This window comes from Lygodium microphyllum, chromosome 1, assembly GCF_053477565.2.
Source record: "Lygodium microphyllum isolate KBCC chromosome 1, Lygodium_microphyllum_v1.1.10, whole genome shotgun sequence".
Classification (NCBI taxonomy): Eukaryota; Viridiplantae; Streptophyta; class Polypodiopsida; order Schizaeales; family Lygodiaceae; genus Lygodium; species Lygodium microphyllum.
The window spans coordinates 189,454,372-189,473,155 of NC_141135.1; positions in this window are offsets into that span (position 1 = coordinate 189,454,372).

Genomic DNA, 18,784 nt, shown 5'->3' on the forward strand with positions numbered 1-18,784 from the left:
ATTTCAGCCCAATGATAGATCTATGATGTGGTTTTGGCTCTATATGGTCTCTCGATCAGTTTTAGGGTCTACAAGTTAAAATTTGAAAGAATTCAAATTTGGCCCAACAAGTCAAAATTGCAGGGGCCGAATGCCTGATTCGGCCCGCCGTCCGAATGGTTGTGGGCTGAAGGAAAAAGGGCCGAATGCAACTCGTCCGAATGTCAAAACTGAGTGTGGTTGTCCGAGGGCCGAGTGGGCCAAGGGACAAGTCAGGTGTTGGGATGAGGACCGAATGGTGAATTCAACCGGGTCGAATGGCAACTTGTCCGAGTGGGGTTGGGCCGAGTCAGCCTCCGCCGATGAGCCAAGGGCCAAATATCAAGTTGGTCCGAATGCTTGATTCAGACGAGCCGAGCGAAGGGCATCCGAGTAAGATGGCCGAGGGCCTAATGGATTGAGTGGTATGAGTGGTTGGCATCCAAGTGGTAGTGGGATGAGGGCCGACCGAGGGCCAATTTTGGGACTCGCCCTAGAATCACCATCACTTGGACGGGCCGAGCATGATGCGATTTTTACCGGACTTCAAAGAATTCGTCGCGCCGAGTGATCGAGGCCTTCCTCCTTGCTGAGCAACTCTAGATCCAAGCTACTCATGTAGGGAAAGGTGGGGAATTACCTGGGCTGGGCAAATAAATCCTAGATGACCAAATTGAAGCAGGTCCATGCAATGAAGCTCTCTCCCTCTCTCCTGCTCTCTTGAAACCCTGCAATGCAAAATGTGGCCTTTCTTGCCACTCCTGGCCCCTTATCACCCTCCCCAGGCCTGTACTCATCTTAGTCTTGCTTCCCTTACTAACATTTAACCTAAATTTTCATTTTTTGCCCTTCTTTTCCCTGTTTCAGCCTATTTTACAGCAACAAAAACCCCTACTGTGTGCTCCAATGTTTTACTCCTATCCTTTCTAAATGTAAGAAAAAATCATAAGGGAAATACCTACACTACTCCATCATTCTTTTCCAAGTCCAAAAACCAAAAACCTACTTGTTAAAGAGATCGAATACCTCTTCAAACTCCCTCGCTTCCTAACTATCTACCTCAAGCACCAGTTCGGGGAAAACCCTACTTCAATGCTCGATTCGAAGCGCACAAGTGCTCAAGGCTTGAATCCGTTGGTCTTGGCAACGGAACCAAAATGTGGGAGCTTTCGCTCAACTGCCAAGACCCACGGACTGCTTATTGCTTCAAGTGTTCCAAGCTTAGCACTAATGGCTACCTCTCACATAGCCAACGCACCATCCATATCTATGGGTATATTGATCTTACCTCCATGCCGCGCCTCTCCCGCGCACTTCGGTAGCTCCATGATCCAAGTGCAAGCTTCAAGCAAGCTCCATCCTCAAGCTCCACGCTCCAAGCTCCATTGCCACGAGCAAGACAAGACAAGAGAAGAGAATCCCCGATCCCTCACCCTCACTCTCTCACACTTCCTCTCTCAAGCAAAAGCTCAAGCAAGCAAGAAGAAGAAGAAGAAGAAGAAGAAGAAGAAGAAGAGAGCTACTTTTGGCCACACACAAGAATGAGCTTCTCGTTCACTTTTCAACTTTATATACAAAACCCTAAATCCCTTTTGGGCGGTCATCGGTCTAGGCCCCTTTTCCCATTGTCCTCCTATCTTCCTAACTTCCTTCCTACCGCTCATCTACCTTTACAATTTGCACGCGCTCTTTAAAATAGATCCTAGTGTGCCTTGTGCTCTTTTACACAAGTATTAGCTTGCACTTCTCTTGTCCTCCTTTGTCCTTGATTTAGGACTTTTCTGCACTTCTTGTGTTTCCAGATTCTTCTTGGCGCACCTTCACCTTCCGTTTCACTTTTGCCTTGGCCTTGTCTTCAACTTCAGATTTTTTGGATTTTCCCACCTTAGTTCATTTGAGGGTTAACAACCTAGATTGTCATGTTGCATAGTTTTAGACAAGGTGGGTGGCTAGCGGTTTCAACAATATGTTTGGGGATCAGGTCAAACTACAGTAGTTTGCATAAACCTTCAAAGGTAAGGCCATGGATTGGTATAGTACTTATGATGTTGGATACTTTACCACATATGATGACCTTAAAAATACTTTCTTTAATTAGATTTAGAAAACATAAGACAACTAGAGATATGTTAAAGAAGTTGAGGAAATCAAGCAGAAGACAATGCTAGTGCAGGATTATACACAAAAATTTAAAAACCTATTAAACAAGTTGAATGAAGATAGGCCTTCTTTGGAGTTACAATATTCTTATTTTGTTAAGGGATTGGATAAAGCTATTGCAGGAGCAATTGCCAACGTGAAAATTGAAAATAATAATAGCATAGATGTGCTACCTAAAGCAACACAACGGTTGGAAAAAAGACTTGGTAAGAGTAGATCCAAGAAGAAGAGTAAGCATGACTCTTCAGAATCTAACTCTAATGATTCTGATTCAGGGGATATTAGTGATGAACAAGATACCTCATCAGGTTCTGAGTCGAATACTGAATCAAGTGACTTGGATCACAATCGAAGTAAACGGCGGCAAAAGAGGCATAAATGGAAATCTAGGAAAGATAAAAGTTCTTCTAAGGACAAGAAGAAGGGGAAAGAAAAAGAGGAAAAGATAGCCTTGGAAAGAAGTCTGGAGAAGAAAATAAAGAAACAACTATTGAGTTATGAATACTTCCAAGAATGTGAAGTCATGTAGCATATGTCAAAAGGTGGGTCATGAGGCTAGAGCATGTTGGTACAATCCAGTGGTATAGAATACAAGATAACAAACAACACCTCCAACGGCATCCGTAAACCAAATTGCACCTGAATTTGCATAGTAGTGAGGATTTAGAGGCTTTGGTAGAAAAGGTCAATTGGCTAAGCAATGGGGTAATGACCAGGTTATAAGATCTGAGATACACGGTCAACCTTCTTGTATACTTAAAAGATATAAGGTGAATATTATGCTGGCACAGAGAGAGAACAGATGAGAGAAAAGAAAGATGTAGAAAGAAAGAGAGAGAGATAGAGGGATTGACAACACACTAGGGACTCGAAGATGGGCCAGTCCCCCCCCCCCTTGTGGAGTTATATTATTGACAAGGAGCAAGATCCTCTATTACACATAAACCAATTCTTAACTTGTAGACCTTGGGAATAAGATCATGGTTCCTTGCACGATATACAACTGGCTAACCACAACTTGGAAGTTGGCACCTTTTGATCCTTCTTGAGTCTCTCTTTCTCTCCTACACAATATGCATAGGGCTCTCTCTTGGTGCTTGATTTCAGCAAAGCTTTTACAGCACTTGCACAACTCGAGGGTTGGTGAGCTTGAACTTACACAGATCCTTACATAGTATACAATGGGCGAGCACTTGCACAACTCCGAAGTTGGCTCTTTTGATCTTCTTGATTTCTCTTCTTCTCTCCTACACAATATGTGCAGGGCTCTCTTCTTGGTGCTTGATTTCAACAGAGCTTCCGTAGCACTTTGTGAGACTCAAACTACTTTCTCTCGTCCTCTTCCATGCATGCATAGTGATGCTTCCTTCATCTCCTCCTCACCCAAGGAGAGCCTCCCTTTTATAGGCTCCAAGAGCTTCTCTTCTTGGAGAGAGACTTGAGTGCCCAAATTGGAAAGGTTGATCTTCATGCAAGATGTAGCTATTCCAAGACCTACTCTATAGCACCAATTTTGGAATATCTCTCTGTGCATTGCTCGGATGGAAAAACATCCAACACAAAAGTTGTAGATCTCACCATTTCTGATAACCCTTGCGAGCCGTTTTTAGAGATCGGCTTTGTGTCACGAGATATTTTAAAAATGGATTCACCATGTCTATTTTAAGAAAAGTAACTTTTTAAACTCTATTCTTAACTTATGGTCCATGCAACCATCTTGAGCCATAGATAAGGAGAGTTCATTAGATTTCCTTGGGCATCAACCTTAAGATTGACTTCCACACAAAAGCTTGTGTCATCTTAAACCTTAGAAAGAGAAAATCACTTTTCTCCTCACTTCCAGAGGATCACATCTCTTGTCTTTCTTAGTGAGAGAATTACCTCTCTCATTTTTCTTAGTGAAAGAATTACTTCTCTCGTTAATTCATTCAGAGAGAAAAGACCTTAAACCTTGACTTGTAAGGGAGAGGATGACCCCAAATGAATGCAATGCTCATTACACACAAGTAAACGTTCCCAGGCGTCCTCGGATGCACACATAAATACATATACACAATGTTAATGCACTTCCCCTTCTTAGAGCTCAATCCATCTTCATTTATGTGTATCTCCTTTGTTCTTGTGTACACTCTTACACTTGGCAGACACTTCCTTCCCACTTCATAACTTGTACTACCTGTACCAGATATCCTTGTCACATTGCTCTGATCACCTCATTAAGTGATGCACTAGGAATATTGGTCTCTAAACGGTCTCATGGCCATGATAGATCATCATCAACACTTAAAGAAAAGTGAGTCATTAATTTATTGACATAAATTTACTAAATAGAGAATGCGTAATAAAGTAATCAATTTAGTAACACTAGCCAAGGCTATGGAATAATGTTTAGTAGAGGTAGTGAGGGCCTTTCTATTATTGTGGCAAGCAGGGATACAGGTCAGGACCTAAATGTGAGTTATGGATACACCATAGGGATGAAAGGGAAATGCAGACTGGAGAGTAGCAAGAAATGCAACCGACAGGACTACCCCGTGGTGGACAGCAACCATCAACACCTGCAGTAGTAGTTCTTGTTGAGATACCTACAAAAGTCATGGAGAGCCAGGCAGTAGGCCAATAACTAGACCAGCAAGTTCAAGAAGTTTTTTAGGAGGAGGTGCAAATAAGGGTGTTTTCAATGTAACCAAGCATGGTTTAGACCTGCAGGTAGGCTGCGATTGCTCAAATTTCATAGTTGAGGAAGACTGTCCAAAAAGACAACAGTTTTGGCCATTACTAGGGCAAAAGCTAAGCAAAGGATCAATTGGGAAGACTAGGAAAAGTCTAGGGAAGCAACCTCCAACAAAGTTATGAAGTTGCAGAAGAAGCAGCACTCAAAACAACTTTAAGGCTATAGAATTTCCTCATGAAGCTCAAGAGAGTCAATTGCTGCATGAGGAAAACCAACAAGATATGTTAATGACAAGAATGCAGTTTAGTGATCAGCATCAAAGTTTGGATCCGTATGAGTCATTGCATGGTTCCCATGAGTTTTTTGCTGCATTAACTAAGTTTTCATTGCAGCTAACTTTAGAAATAATCCTTAAGATAATCCTAGGATTTAAGGAAAAGCTTATAGCAAAGATTATGTCAAATCAAAATAAAGTGTTGAACCATTATGCCATGGATAGTGGACACATTTCAGAATGTCAAGCAGTGATCCCCACATAGTTGGAGGTGGTAGATTACGAAGTTCCAACTATTCAAGTTGAATACTTGGGTAGTACATTTGATAATGTACTACTAGATGGAGGTTCAAGAGTCAATATTCTGCCTGAAGAGTTGTATTTGGCACATAAATTGCAAGGACTTGTTGTAGCACCATTACAAGTTTAAATGGAAGATTAGAGAATACTTTAGCCACTTGGGATATTAAAGAATCAAATTATTTGGGTAGCAGGGCTAAAGTTCAAGGTCCGTTTTGTTGTTCTCCACATGGAAGGTTTAGGGGACTCATATAATATGTTGTTGGGAAGACCTTGGTTTAGATTAGCCAAGTTGAAGTAGGATTGTGGTTCCAATACAACAATCATCCCTCATGGGAGTAAGGAGGTCAAGTTATTTACATTTAATCAAGTAGTATTGTGTGAGGTGTCCGCTAGTCCCAATCCACGGCACACCTTTTAGTAGTCCATCAGTAGGTTTTTCCATAAATGATGCCGCCCGCTGCTCCCTTGGAACATCACGGGATTGTCACTTAGGCCCTACCGAGTCTACTTCGCAACGGGAGAGTTCTAGCCGAACCCACTAGGATCGACCTGAAGACTTGGGTTCCTAAAATCGGATGGGTCTCCTAGCAGCCAGCTAGCGTCAGTAATTTCGAGTTCCACTTTTTTTTTAGAGGATTACTCAATCTGAAGCGGACTTGCCATTGCACTTGGTTCAAAGAGAATGGGAGACGGAGGGGAGTGTGGTACGTCAACCCTCCTGCCCATAAGGCAAAATCCCATTCCGGTCCCCTAAAACAATGCAAGTCGGTTCTACCTAATGACTACTTGGTCAATTTATCGTCTTCCTATTTCTATATTCGATGTAGAAAAGCTCCCAGCTAACCGGGACCACCCTACCATTGGACGGACCCGTCGGGGGTTACGCCCACCCGCTTTCCTCTGATGATGGGTCATCTTTAGTTTTTTAATTACCTACAACACATTTATTGGAACATATACAACCAGCTTCCTTAATTAGTCCATTTAGACACACGTTCCTTCACATAATTTATCTCACTAACACGCATACAATTCGAACAATAAAGCAACTTCTTTATTATATTGGAAGTCTATTACAATTCCCATCATTCCGTCCCAGCGGAAGATACACAGAATTCCATAAGGACATTCTGTCCACCAAGATTCCACCCTCATAACTAGTATTTAGGGTTCCAGGATCCCATCCTGGGTCACGAAGGGGCTCGTCAGATTCTTGGAACAATGCAGGATTTACAGCCAGAGCCCCCTCTGGCACCTACAATTCCTACTACCCGAGACTATCCCTACTGACAGACCTTTCGCCTACGGAGCCGGTCCAAGCCTCTCGTAGCGATAATCACGACCCCCTTGGAGTAGGGTCTCGCTGCTAGCTTGGGGGTAGCCTAGCGCGATCCTTCCTTTTATTCTGTTGGCAATAATTTCAATCAAAAATCTAGATTCTAGCAAACACAAACAATCCTTTCAAATATGTATCAAATAGTGCAATGACAATCATCCCAACATGTAAATCACAGTTTCACATAACCAAGGTAGACCTTATCCTAAGGCAACCTTTCATGAGGATTCTTCTCCTCATAAAGAAGTGTTGAGTACACCTCTTAAAACACATTAAGCAGGGCATGAGTTTTCCATTTGGATTTACTTATCTAACATAAGCAAAATCCCTTAAGGAAATATATTGTGTCAATAATCTCAACAAGATGATCTTTAGGATTCCTAAATAGATAACCAGTTTCTATAACCTTCACTAATCAGTTCTTAACCTTGTCGCATTTTGATCATAACTCTATTGAATACGCATAAAGACATATGTACAATAACCTTTGACAATTAATTCTATCTTGATTCTATGCCTTAGTATCCCAACTATTCTAGCTAGAAATCATAGTGATTAATCGTTTTATGCTTGAACTAATATGTCTTTCTAGATGAGTTATCAGTTTAATGTGTAAGCGAAGAATATGAAAGCTAATATCCTATGTAATTTATCTTATATTATAAAATTGATAATCTAGTAATGAATAACCTGGTTTGGTGGCATGACGACATTAGGGACTTCATCTTTACTCGCGCTCGCATTAGCCACACCCGATGTTCCAATTGTGGTGGCAATTCCCGCAACCTCGGGCACTCCCGTATCATTGGCAATACCCGTCGCTTGACCGGTTGCGTTGATTTCCATGGTTTTTCCACTTTGTCGCTTTGGAGCCATCATCCACGAGGAGTTTGAGAGATAGGGAAAGTGGGATAGATTTTAGATGAGAGAGGGTAGAGAATATGGCTTAGTTAAAGATCGAGACAAGGGATTTGGGCTAACTCTCTTCCTCTTTCTCTTTCTCTCTCTCTCTCTCTCTCTCTCTCTCTCTCTCTCTCTCTCTCTCTCTCTCTCTCTCTCTCTTTCTCTCTCTTTCTAGCTTCTCGCAGCCTCTTGAAGGAGTATTCTTCCTTCTCTCTTCTTCTCTCTCGCAGCCTCTCGGTGTCTCCTTATCTCCCTTATGCCTCTCCCATGCCTCGTATTTATAGTGAATTGGGGAAGAGGGCTTGTGGTTGAGAAGTGGAGCTCTTTGTGGAGGGGGATCTTGGAAAGATCAGTGATCTGATGCTCAGATCATAAATCTGATGGTTCCATTGGCTCCGAAAGGGGGGGTAAAACCCCAAGACACTTGGTTAGAAAGCTCTCAGTTCACTCCTTCTTCTTTTCTCTGTTCGAAGTGCTGTCTACTGCTTGTAAACTGCGATCGCGGCGCGCGCGATTTCGCCAGTCACTTTTCTTTGTTTTTCTTTTTATAAAATCTTCAAACTAACTAACGCATCACTTGTTTTTTTCTTTTAAATGACATCTAGTTCTAGAAATCTCCATATCTCTTTTTTTAAAAAAATTAAGATAATCTCTAAAATATCTAAAATATTCTAGTCTTGTCCAAAAGTCTAATATTTTTAGACCATCCAAACTATACACATTATCCTAGTGATTAATATAACTCATAAGTTTTGTTCACGTTGTAATTTACGTGAAGGATGGCCACGGTCCTTGCCAATTCGAAAAAAATATCGAATTTACGACTCTTGATTTCTCTAAATAAAATATTTTAAATTAAATAAAAATTATTAATAATTAATGTTAGTTAGTTTTTACCTTAGTTAGTCTTTAGTTAGTAATCTTACTAACTTATTAATTAACTAACTAACTTTTGAACTAACCAACTAACTTTTATTGTGTGGAAATATTACATCCTTCTCCCCTTAGAGAAATCGAGATGTCCTCATCTCGAGAGAAACTGTGGGTATTGTTGATGAAGAGCATCCTCATCTATCCATGAAGCATCTTCTTCAGGGTAATCCTTCCATTGGACAAGGTATTCTCTAAGGGTTCTACTCCTCAATTTTCTCTCCCTTACATCAATCATTCTGTCAGGTTGTAGCTCAAGGACTCCTTGGCTAGGTATTACAACTTGTTCATCATCAAGGATATGGTTAGGGTTAGCTACGTATGCTTTCAATAAGCTAACATGAAATACATTGTGGATTTTTATATTCTCAGGGAGTTGTATCTTGTAAGCGCTTGGTCCTAGGCACTTGAGAATCTTATAGGGTCCACAATATCTTGGACTTAGCTTCTTAAACTCACCTAAAGACAAAGAACTCTTCTTTGGATGGACACGGATGAAGACCATGTCTCCCTCTTTGAAGATTCGTTCTTGCCTTTCTAGATCAGCATACGCCTTTTGTCGATCCTTGGCAGCTTGAATATCCTGTCTGATGATCTTGATTTGATCATCCATTTCTTCTAACATTTTTCTCGAGGCTTCTACCCTTAGAGTAGGATCGGAAAAATTAAGTGGCACACGACAATCTTGACCATACAGTGCCTGAAATGGAGTCATCTGAATACTTCGATGATAGGAGGCATTATAGGCAAATTCCACTAAGGATAGATACTGAATCCACCTTTTAGGTTCCTTGCTGCAATATGCACGTAGAATATCCTCAATTACTTGATTAACTCGTTCTGTCTGCCCATCAGTTTGTGGATGATAAGCAGTACTGAAACAAAGTTGGGTTCCAATGGCTTCAAATAAACTCTTCCAGAAGTGTGATGTGAAAAGAGAATCGCGATCACTGATGATCCTTTTAGGTAACCCATGTAACCTAAAAATCTCTTTTACAAAAATTCTAGCAATATCTGAAGCCTTGTAGTTGGTTTTTGTTGGTAGAAGATGAGCGACCTTTGTTAGCATGTCTACTATTACCATTATTGAGTTATATCCTCCTTGTACAGAAGGTAACCCAACTACAAAGTCCATGCTAATAAATTCCCATTTCATCTGGGGAATGTCAAGTGGCTGGAGTTTTCCTGGTAACTTGACACGTTCAGATTTTACCCTTTGGCAATTTAAACATTCAATGACATACTTAAGTATATCACCCTTGAGTTTTTGCCAGTAATAACTTTTCCTGACAGCATTAAGAGTTTTTGCATATCCTGGGTGTCCTGAAAAAGGAGAGTCATGTGCTTCCCAAAGTATCCTTCTCTTGAGAGTCTGACTTGAAGGAATGCATAGTCTCATTTTGAAATAAACAAGTCCTTCATCTTCATCTATAGAGAATTCCTGATACTTAGTCTTGAGTTTGGGATCTTGCTCCTTATTCTGAACTTCCCAAAACAATTGTTGATAGTCTGGGTCCTTATTTGCTTCATCCTTGGTCAACTCGATGATAGGATTAGTCGGCATCGATACCATTGTAGCCAGAGTTTCTGACCTAGATGGTTCTTCAGTGATAAGAGCATTAAGGAAGGCTTTACGGCTAAGGGCATCTGCTACTACATTTTCTTTACCGGGTCTGAACTTAATTTCAAAGTCATATTCCTGTAGAACCTCGATCCAACGTCGTTGCCTCATATTAAGATCAGGTTGAGTAAAAATCCACTTAAGACTTTTATGATCTGTGACTAAGGAAAACTTATTTCCAAGCAAGTAATGTCTCCATAATTCGAGAGCATGAATCACAGCTAATAACTCCAGGTCATGAGTAGCATATTTCTGCTCATGGATTTTCAACTTTCTTGAAGAGTAAGCTATAGGATGTCCTTCCTGCATTAGTACACATCCCAATGCAAGAGAGCTGGCATCTGTGACAACTTCAAATTCCTTGTTCAAGTCAGGTAGCCTTAAGATAGGAGCAGTTACCAGACTATGCTTTAGTTGCTCAAAGCTAGATTGTTCGATTGGCGTCCAATTAATGGCAACTTGCTTCTTAAGTAAATTTGTAAGAGGTGCTGCAATTTGAGCATAGTTTCTGATGAATACCCTATACCATCCTGTTAGGCCAAGGAAACTTCTCACTTCCTTGATAGTGGTTGGGGGCGGCCAATCTTGAACATCCTTGACCTTGGCAGGATCTACTGATATACCCTCAATAGATACTATGAATCCCAAGTATTCAATCTTTCTTTTGAAGAATGCACACTTCTTCTTCTTGGCATACAACTTGTGTGTTCTCATTGTCTCTAGGATAATGCGAAGATGTGGTTCATGATCCTCTTCCTCCTTAGAATAAGTTAGGACGTCATCGAAGAATACAAGGACAAAGTCATCAAGGTGGGGTCTAAAAATGTCCTGCATTAACCTGTTGAAGGTAGCTGGAGCATTTGTCAATCCAAATGACATCACAATGAATTCGAAATGGCCGTACCTTGTGTTGAAGGCGGTCTTTGGAATATCTTCATTCTTGACTCTAATCTGGTAATATCCTGACCGAAGATCAATCTTAGAAAAGATCTTTGCTCCTTGTAGACGATCAAGAAGCTCATCAATCCTTGGGATTGGGTACTTATTCTTTACTGTCACCTGGTTTAGCCCTCGGTAGTCGATACAAAGACGGAGAGTTCCATCTTTCTTCTTTTGGAATAATGCTGGGGCTCCCCATGGTGAACTACTTGGCCGGATATACCCTTGTTCTAGCAGTTGCTTGAGTTGCTCTTTTAGTTCGATGGCTTCAGGAATAGACATTTTGTAAGGTCTTTTTGCCACTGGAGCGGCTCCTGGAACAAGTTTGATCTCATGATCAACTTCTCTTTCCGGAGGTAACTCAGTTAGCTCTTCAGGAAATATGTCAGCATACTCTTTTAACCAGGATGGTTCTTCTTCTGCATGATCATCTTGATTTGTCTTGTTAAGCTTGATCAAGTAAATAGGTAATCCTTTCTTCAAGCCTTTCACAATTCGAGAAGCTTTTGCCAATTGAACTTTAGGTTTCCCTGTTTCACCTTGTGTAGTTGCTATTTCACCATTCAAATCCTGAAATGTGACTTGACCTTTTCCACAATGGATATGAGCATCATTGGGAATCAGCCAATCCATTCCTAGTAAACATTCATAGGCTCCTAGGTTCATTACCCTGAACCTCATACTTGAAAGGTTTTCCCCTAGGTTAAACTCTACCTTGGCAGTTTGCTGTGTAGAAAGTACTTCCTTTCCATTTGCTAATTCCACAAGCAGCTTTGATGCATTTACAGTATCTATACCTATCTTCTTAGCACACTTGGGTGAAATAAATGAGTGTGTACTTCCACAGTCAATCAAAACTTTAAATGATTTACCTTGGTGACTAGCCGGTGTCTGTATTACCGAATATTGACGATTTGGTCCTTTCCTGTGGAATGCAGCATGAACAGTTGCTCTTTCAATATCTTCTTCCATAGTAGGGTCTTCCTCCTTATTAGTCTCTTTTAGGGTAATATTTGACGTTCTTCCTCTTGCCATAGCTACATGACCACGACCTTGGGCAGCTCTGCCTTGACCTCGAAATTGGCCTTGGTGATGGTTTCTACCAAGCTTTGGACAATCTCTCCTGAAATGTCCTGTCTCATTACAATGGAAGCACCTAAGACCATCCCTGTTTCCTTGGGTAGGAATAAAATTTCCAACTGCATTGGATTTTGCCTTCTTCTTTTGTCCTTGGAAAAATTGTCCTTGGGTTCTTTTTGCTTGACCTTTGAATCCTCCTTTGTTCTGGTTATTGTAGCTCCAGAACTTATTGTGATTAGGCTTTGACTGTACTTCCCGCACAATAGGAGCAGCTCGAATCAAAGCATCCTGGAGGTCTATGGGGCGCATTGATTCTAAACGAGTGTTCAGAGGATAATTTAGCCCATTGCAAAACTTGGACACTTGTTGAACCGTATCCATGGGGGGTGCATATTTAAGAAGAGAAACAAACTTGGAGTAGTATGCTTCCAAGGTCAGTCCCATTTGCTTCAAATTGAAGAACTCGTTCATCTTTTGGGTGCGATAAGCTGGAGGTAAATACCTTCCTCTTACAGCTTCTTTCAGCAAATCCCAAGTAATGGTATTTTCAGGGACACCTTGATCTCGGCACCACTGCTTCCACCAAAGTCGAGCTTCGCCAATTAATTTTAGCTTAGCTATCATGACTTGGTTGGCTGGGATAGTTTCAGCAGCAGTAAAATAATCTTCCATCGATTCGATCCAAATTTCTGCATCAGCTTCCACATTTTCGCCTTTCCCATTAAACTCTGGAGGTTTGACTTGCTTCAATAAATTCCTTTTCTCTTGAGCTTCGTTGGGAATTGTTGTGGGTGCGAGATTCTGGGAAATTTTTAGCAATTCGTAAGTTAAATTTTACAACTCTATGTAGCGTCAATAATAGATTTCAATACTCAAAATATCTCTCGCTTAGTCTTACTGAAACAATTCTCAAATCAACTTTCTTCCCATAAAATTAAATTGCAATTTCAGAGGTTTCAAGACAAAAATAATAAAAATAGGATTGCATTATTTCTTTGATTGATAAAGTATCAATCAGTCTTTTATTACAATGGATGTACAAGGTAATCAGATGGAAGGAAATACATTATTCAAATGGCTCGCAGGCTCATCTTATTTTCTCTCAGGAAAGGATTCCCTACTACAATCTAAGTATGACACTCTGATACATCCTTTATGAAGTAACTTGGATTCGGAGAGTAAATATCTAGGAATCTATATTTTTGAGGGAGTTCAGGAAATCCCTCTTTTTTGTAGTTGCGGCGGCTAGAGCGACCTATGACTTTTATTCTGTCAGCCGGAAGGATCTTCGTAACTTCCCCATAGATATATTGGTTTAGTTTGATCTTCTTGCCTCTAGTATACAGGGTTGAGTTTACAGTGGCCTCATGAAATAGATAGATCTTAACAACTTTAAGATCTTCCATCCATTTTACCCTTTTCAGATTATTTTGAAGATAAGCTAGACGGCTTGCATCAATATAGCAATATCCTCCACTAATCATCCACCGTCTTTCACGATATAGAGGCGACGGGTTGTACAACTGATCTAGTACTCGCATCATCTGAATTCTCGAGGAAAAACTGGATGAATGCATAGCTGACATAAACATTACTTGAAAGATCAAGAATCGCTTCCAAGATTCATTACTCTGCCATAATTCAAAAAACATAGATTAATAAAGAGAAGTAAAATATGTCCTAGGCTATGCTTAGAAAAAAATAATATTTTTCTTAAGCTTACGTCGTAATCTATACTAACATGCGCTCTGATACCAACTGTGAGGTGTCCGCTAGTCCCAATCCACGGCACACCTTTTAGTAGTCCATCAGTAGGTTTTTCCATAAATGATGCCGCCCGCTGCTCCCTTGGAACATCACGGGATTGTCACTTAGGCCCTACCGAGTCTACTTCGCAACGGGAGAGTTCTGGCCGAACCCACTAGGATCGACCTGAAGACTTGGGTTCCTAAAATCGGATGGGTCTCCTAGCAGCCAGCTAGCGTCAGTAATTTCGAGTTCCACTTTTTTTTTAGAGGATTACTCAATCTGAAGCGGACTTGCCATTGCACTTGGTTCAAAGAGAATGGGAGACGGAGGGGAGTGTGGTACGTCAACCCTCCTGCCCATAAGGCAAAATCCCATTCCGGTCCCCTAAAACAATGCAAGTCGGTTCTACCTAATGACTACTTGGTCAATTTATCGTCTTCCTATTTCTATATTCGATGTAGAAAAGCTCCCAGCTAACCGGGACCACCCTACCATTGGACGGACCCGTCGGGGGTTACGCCCACCCGCTTTCCTCTGATGATGGGTCATCTTTAGTTTTTTAATTACCTACAACACATTTATTGGAACATATACAACCAGCTTCCTTAATTAGTCCATTTAGACACACGTTCCTTCACATAATTTATCTCACTAACACGCATACAATTCGAACAATAAAGCAACTTCTTTATTATATTGGAAGTCTATTACAATTCCCATCATTCCGTCCCAGCGGAAGATACACAGAATTCCATAAGGACATTCTGTCCACCAAGATTCCACCCTCATAACTAGTATTTAGGGTTCCAGGATCCCATCCTGGGTCACGAAGGGGCTCGTCAGATTCTTGGAACAATGCAGGATTTACAGCCAGAGCCCCCTCTGGCACCTACAATTCCTACTGCCCGAGACTATCCCTACTGACAGACCTTTCGCCTACGGAGCCGGTCCAAGCCTCTCGTAGCGATAATCACGACCCCCTTGGAGTAGGGTCTCGCTGCTAGCTTGGGGGTAGCCTAGCGCGATCCTTCCTTTTATTCTGTTGGCAATAATTTCAATCAAAAATCTAGATTCTAGCAAACACAAACAATCCTTTCAAATATGTATCAAATAGTGCAATGACAATCATCCCAACATGTAAATCACAGTTTCACATAACCAAGGTAGACCTTATCCTAAGGCAACCTTTCATGAGGATTCTTCTCCTCATAAAGAAGTGTTGAGTACACCTCTTAAAACACATTAAGCAGGGCATGAGTTTTCCATTTGGATTTACTTATCTAACATAAGCAAAATCCCTTAAGGAAATATATTGTGTCAATAATCTCAACAAGATGATCTTTAGGATTCCTAAATAGATAACCAGTTTCTATAACCTTCACTAATCAGTTCTTAACCTTGTCGCATTTTGATCATAACTCTATTGAATACGCATAAAGACATATGTACAATAACCTTTGACAATTAATTCTATCTTGATTCTATGCCTTAGTATCCCAACTATTCTAGCTAGAAATCATAGTGATTAATCGTTTTATGCTTGAACTAATATGTCTTTCTAGATGAGTTATCAGTTTAATGTGTAAGCGAAGAATATGAAAGCTAATATCCTATGTAATTTATCTTATATTATAAAATTGATAATCTAGTAATGAATAACCTGGTTTGGTGGCATGACGACATTAGGGACTTCATCTTTACTCGCGCTCGCATTAGCCACACCCGATGTTCCAATTGTGGTGGCAATTCCCGCAACCTCGGGCACTCCCGTATCATTGGCAATACCCGTCGCTTGACCGGTTGCGTTGATTTCCATGGTTTTTCCACTTTGTCGCTTTGGAGCCATCGTCCACGAGGAGTTTGAGAGATAGGGAAAGTGGGATAGATTTTAGATGATGGAGGGTAGAGAATATGGCTTAGTTAAAGATCGAGACAAGGGATTTGGGCTAACTCTCTTCCTCTTTCTCTCTCTCTCTCTCTCTCTCTCTCTCTCTCTCTCTCTCTCTCTCTCTCTCTCTCTCTCTCTCTTCTCTCTCTTTCTAGCTTCTCGCAGCCTCTTGAAGGAGTATTCTTCCTTCTCTCTTCTTCTCTCTCGCAGCCTCTCGGTGTCTCCTTATCTCCCTTATGCCTCTCCCATGCCTCGTATTTATAGTGAATTGGGGAAGAGGGCTTGTGGTTGAGAAGTGGAGCTCTTTGTGGAGGGGGATCTTGGAAAGATCAGTGATCTGATGCTCAGATCATAAATCCGATGGTTCCATTGGCTCCGAAAGGGGGGTAAAACCCCAAGACACTTGGTTAGAAAGCTCTCAGTTCACTCCTTCTTCTTTTCTCTGTTCGAAGTGCTGTCTACTGCCTGTAAACTGCGATCGCGGCGCGCGCGATTTCGCCAGTCACTTTTCTTTGTTTTTCTTTTTATAAAATCTTCAAACTAACTAACGCATCACTTGTTTTTTTCTTTTAAATGACATCTAGTTCTAGAAATCTCCATATCTCTTTTTTAAAAAAAATTAAGATAATCTCTAAAATATCTAAAATATTCTAGTCTTGTCCAAAAGTCTAATATTTTTAGACCATCCAAACTATACACATTATCCTAGTGATTAATATAACTCATAAGATTCGTTCACGTTGTAATTTACGTGAAGGATGGCCACGGTCCTTGCCAATTCGAAAAAATTATCGAATTTACGACTCTTGATTTCTCTAAATAAAATATTTTAAATTAAATAAAAATTATTAATAATTAATGTTAGTTAGTTTTTACCTTAGTTAGTCTTTAGTTAGTAATCTTACTAACTTATTAATTAACTAACTAACTTTTGAACTAACCAACTAACTTTTATTGTGTGGAAATATTACATATTGAAGCTCAAGTATCGTCCAAACAATTAATGTTGCACCGGAGATTGAAGATGATGAAGAGGAGCTCTTTCTGCAAGCTAATCCTATAGTTGTACCAGTGTTTGAGGTAGATGTTGAAAAGATTTTGTCTCAATATAATATATTTCTAGCAATATCATCATCAGAAGTGGTTTTATCCATAGAATAACACAAGTACCCAATGCAACAACATAGGAACTCTATGCAGCAAAACTGTTACCCCATAGAGCAAAACAGTAACTCCATAGAGCAAAGCAGTGATTTCATACTACAAAATAGTAGTTTGGTTGTAGAAAGCAATGTTACTCCTGAGGGGAGTAAAATAACCGATCTGGAAACTCTTAAAGAGCAAAAGAAGCCTTTATTAGAGATAGAGGAGGATCTAGATAAAGCAAGTCAACGAGCTATTATTGATGTAGAGATGAAATATGAGCACATTATGAATAAGGCAGCTAGAGTGTTTAAAGATGACGTTCAGGAATTGTATTTGGAAGATAAAGCAACTTCTAAATCTATGAAGGTGAGTATTTTTGTCAAGGAAGACTTCAAGCATCAATTGATCAATTTTTGCAAGGAATTTCAGGATATCTTTGCTTGGGAGTATACTGACATGAAGGGATTTCATCCAAGGGTATATCAGCATAGAATTAACTTAAAGGCAGATGCAAAACCTATTATGCAGAGGTAGTACTGTATGAATCCCAATTATGCTAAACAAGTGAAGGAAGAGATTGACAAACTTCTTTGAGTCGGTTTTATCAAACCCGTCAATGAAGTGACTTGGTTGTTGTAGTGGTGCCTAAAAAGAATGTCAAGATATGGGTTTGTGTGGATTATAGAAAATTGAATGCAACAACAATAACTAATCAATTCCATCTTCCATTTACATATTCTTTATTGGATGATGTGGCAGGCCATGAGATCTACAATTTTCTGGATGGTTTCTCTAGATATAATTAGATTCACATGCATTCGGATGATATGGATAAGATAGCCTTTATAATAGAATGGGGAGCATTTGTAAGTATTGTTATGAATTTTGATTTAAAGAATGGACCACCAAAATTTCAAGGTGCAGCTCATGAAACATTTGATCCATATCTTTTATGAGGGTTTTCTTTGATGATTTCTATATCATTTGCAGCATCTCAGGCTCTGTTTTGAAAGATGTCATTAATTTGGCATGTCACTTAACCCATTCAAATCTTTTTTTGCTACCAAAAGAGGAGTTCTTTTGGGACATATTATTTTTGAGGAAGGTATGGTTATTGATTCAAGGAAAATCCCGGCGGTTCAGAAGACTAATGTACCTACAACATTCCAAGAAGTGATGCGCTTTGTAGGTAAAGCCAAATGACACAGTAGGTATTTGCGGTATTTAGCTCATATTTGTGCTTCGCTTACATTGCTCACTAAGAAGGGAGTTCAGTTTGTCTGGAGGCATGACCAGGATAAAGCTTTTGGTATATTGAAGAAGATGTTGGTAGTAGCACCAAATTTACAACCTCTGTAGTGGGATATTCCATTCCATGTATTTGTTGATGCATTTGACATTTCAGTGGGTGTAGTCTTGATGCAGGAAAGAGTTGTAGGTTGGTTTAGACTTGTCTACTATGCAAGTAGAACATATTTACCCCCATTGTCAAACCTCCATGTACTAATGTCTACTATGCATGGTGGTAGAGTGTATGGGGCAGTCAAATGATACTTAATACCCCTCTTATCACAAAACTACTTAAGACACTTAGAGACATATTTATCCCCATTGTCAAACCATAGGCATTTCACCACCTACACTGGTTCTCAACCATAGCAAGAAAGCATTGAAACATAGGCAAAACATCTAATTTGCTTAATACGATAGGCCCAAACCTTATGCAGATAATCATCTATGAATGCAACAAAGTACTTTGCATG